The sequence below is a fragment of the Octopus bimaculoides genome, chromosome 15 (genome assembly GCF_001194135.2).
Source record: "Octopus bimaculoides isolate UCB-OBI-ISO-001 chromosome 15, ASM119413v2, whole genome shotgun sequence".
NCBI lineage: Eukaryota > Metazoa > Mollusca > Cephalopoda > Octopoda > Octopodidae > Octopus > Octopus bimaculoides.
The window spans coordinates 52,011,466-52,015,283 of NC_068995.1; the positions used below are offsets into that span (position 1 = coordinate 52,011,466).

At 38.8% G+C, this 3,818-nt stretch overlaps 1 non-coding gene across 1 annotated transcript; it reads right to left on the bottom strand.

The window, feature by feature from the left end:
- Positions 1-2,230: 2,230 nt before the first annotated feature.
- Positions 2,231-2,303, bottom strand: Trnar-ccg (transfer RNA arginine (anticodon CCG)). The gene has a single exon. It is a non-coding gene; the product is annotated as a tRNA-Arg (tRNA).
- Positions 2,304-3,818: the final 1,515 nt, after the last annotated feature.

The window sequence follows — 3,818 nt, forward strand, 5'->3', positions numbered from 1 at the left end:
ATAAGCACATATATATGTATATGTGTGTGTGTGCGTGTATGTGTGTGTGTGTATATATATATATATATATATATATTAAATAATTGAGATTCAGTTGAATTAGGTACATTAGTTGAAGCACTGAGTCAGTCTGGTATTATCCGTACAGCTCGAACTAAGGTGAATAAAATGAAAATAAATATATATGTCTTTATCAAGTAGCTTATGAGGTTTTTTCACGCTAGCTACTTGATAAATTCTTGTAAAAGAATTCATCCTATTATTGAATTTATATATATGTATGTATATTTTTATATGTATGTATGTATGTATGTATGTATGTATGTATGAATGTATGTATGTATGTGTATGTTCATATATGTTTATTATGTCAGATGCAATAAAAGAAGCGCTCTGAAATATATCGTATTTAAATGTCGCCTGCACTCATTGACCTTCCGATAATTATTTAATTCATTAACCACAACAAGAGCAAAGGCAGCAACAAGAACCACAGCAGCAACGACAACAGCAACAACGAAAATAACATAACTGTTCCACGTTTTCTCCATGGAGACACGTGTTGACGTGTGGCCATACATGCCATTACAGTTACGTAACTCCAACTCCAGCAACAAGCTCTCCAGCCATCCACCTCTCCACCCCCTCCTACTCCTACTTTTCCTCGTCCTCCTGCTACTACTGCTACTACTACTACTACTATGACGACTGCTACGACTACTACTGCCGCTGCTGCCACTGCTGTTCTTGCCGCTGTTGTTGCTGTTACTGGTTCTGCTGCTGCTGCTGTTGTTGCTGCTGCTGATACTGCTGCAATCGGAGTTATCAAGAAACAACATCGAATTAGTTTATTAGTAATTATGTTCTAGAACATGGCATGTCAAAATCGATAAGAATTCCGGGAAGACAATAAAAATATTGATTTATCTAACCAAATATGGGTTGAAATATAATTCGGTGAGAAATTAGCTCGGTCGCCAGTAATTTGCTATGGTTTACTTAGTTCTACCTTTGACGTTTTGCTGGCGGGAAGTTGAAACTTGTACTGATGTACTGATGTGCTGGTGATCTTATATATCTATTCACTGTATCTATTCCACGTTAGCTATCAGATGGAATTAAGCTTTAATTTGGACGGCGAACGGTTTTCTGGCTAATTTCCTAGAAGACAATTAACAATAAGAGAAATTAAGTAATTGGTATTGACTTTGTTATGGTTGTTGTTGTTGTGGTGGTGGTTATTTAGCTTTCAAACAGCCATCATCGAACAGACCTACAATGTGCATTCCAGAAGTTTGCAGACTTTTTCAGAAGAGACATTTATTAATTTCAAAGATGCACAAAATTTTTTATTTCCTTCAAAGTAGGCCACACTGATTTCAGTGCACAAGGCTTCATGGAAGTCTTCCAAAGAGGAGGTGTCGAGGACCTTATTCTCAGCCTTTACCATCTTCAAAACGACTGCTCCTCCGGTTCTCAGTCTAGGGAACAGCCAAAAGTCACAGGGAGTAAGTCCAGGGACTGTAGAGAAACGTTCCTGGGAGACACACAGAGATCCAAATACACACATGCATACATACATACAGGATGCGGCTGAAAGGTTGCCCCGATTTCAAAGGTAAATAAAAGACAAGCACATGAAGATACAAGAAAAAAAAAGGTGCTCTCCACTTCAGGTCATGGTGGGTACTATCTGAAACAGAAAACAAAAATGGCATTTAATGAACTTCATAGATATACAAAGTTTTTCATGCATCTTCATGTGTTTGTATGTTAGACAAAGACGGTATTTACATTTTTAACTAAGACGCTTCCGGTTTCGAACACTTTAAGAAAATCTAGTCATGCTGAAATAAAAAGAAAAGTAAATTGAAATAAATCAATTTAAATAAATCTTTCTTCGTCTCCGTTCTGGAAGCTGGAAGTTCACGTTTTTCTCATAAAAATGCCAGTGGACTATAATTCGTTTCCTTCTGATAGTTGCTGGTTTCCTTGTGATAATGGGCAGCAGTTGTAGCCGGATGTCTATAAAGAGAAGGGAACAAAGGTTCGTTTTCTCATACACCTGTTTAAAAGGGTGCGGCAAGTTGTGTTCCTTTACATGAAGATATGGGTGGCAACCATCCCTTAAAAAGAAATCGTTATAAGTAGATACCAGTGAATTCGCTGAAACACTTAAAACAACAATTAATGAAATAACAGTTTATAGCCAGAAAAATTAACAATATATCGACCCTGGTGGGACTCGAACCCACAATCTTCGGTTCCGGAGACCGACGCCTTCTCCATTAGGCCACAAGGCCACCTCCGATGATGGGGCCTTGCGTTTGAGTCTTTAAATCGTTTGTCGACTTTTCCTCAAAGATGCTTTTGTTGCTGTTGCCATTATTGATAGTGCTGATGTTGTTGTTGTTGATGTGGTAGTAGTAGTAGTAGTAGTAGTAGTAGTAGTAGTAGTAGTAGTAGTAGTGGCGGCGTCGGCGGCGGTGGCGGTTCTTGTTTCTATTGATCTGTGCGTTTCTAGTTCGTGGCTGTCACTACGAATATTATTGTTTTGTGAGATGAAGAAACTAGCAACGTAGACGGGGTTGGGGTGAGTAGAGAGTAGAGAGAAGAGATTGAAAATAAGTAAGATACGAGGGAAGAAGAGACAGAGAGAGAGAGACAGAAAGAGAGAGAGAGAGACAGAAAGAGAGAGAGAGAGACATAAAGAGAGAGAGAGACAGAAAGAGAGAGAGAGAGAATGAGGATGAGTGAGGTTTGTAGCAATGAACGACAGACAGAGACAGTAAAAGATGAGAGGAAGTTACGGAAGAAATAGTAACAGAGATATAGAGATGAGGGTGAGTTATGAGGGAGAGGGGGAGAAGGAGTGAGAAAGTCAGTGTTATGGAGATTTTTGGAAAAGAAAGACAGAGACGAAGTCTGAGAGGGAAGAGGAAAGAAACAAGTGAGATAAAATGAGAATGAGAGGGAGACAGCTACGAAAAGGAGAAGGCGGAGTGAGAGACATCATTGAAGAAGAGGAATGTTCAGCAAGCTAAGGTCGATAGTCAAGAACATACTGTTAACCAATAAGTATTTGTCTCATTAATAAAATAGAGTATTAGAGAAGCAACGAAGACGGTGATATGTGACTATACATATGTATGTATGTATGTGTATGTATGTATGTATGTATGTATGTGTACGTAAACAAATACCTGTAAGTGAAATTTCAAAGTAGGCGAATATATAACCATGCGCTTGTATACTTATATTCTTTTTTTTTCAGTCATTTGACTGAGGCCATTCTGGAGCACCGCCTTTAGTCGAACAAATTGTCCCCAGGACTTATTCTTTGTACGCCTAGTACTTATTCTCGCGGTATCTTTTGCCGAACCGCTAAGTTATGGGGACGTAATCACACCAACATCGATTGTCAAGCAATGGTGTGGGGACAAACACAGGCACACAAACACACACACACACACACACACACATATATATATGTGTGTGTGTGTGTGTGTGTGTGTGTGTGTGTATACGACAGGCTTCTTTCAGTTTCCGTCTACCAAATCCACTCACAAGGCTTTGGTCGATCCGAGGCTATAGTAGAAGACACTTGCCCAAGGTGTCACGCAGTGGGAGTGAACTTGGAATCATGTGGTTGATAAGCAAGCTAATTACCACACACCCACTCTTGGGCCTATAATATATATACACACTATATATATACACATATACATATATACATATATTTATATATATATACATATATATATATAGAGAGAGAGGGGGGAAAGAGAGAAGAAAGAGATCGATAGATATAGATAGAT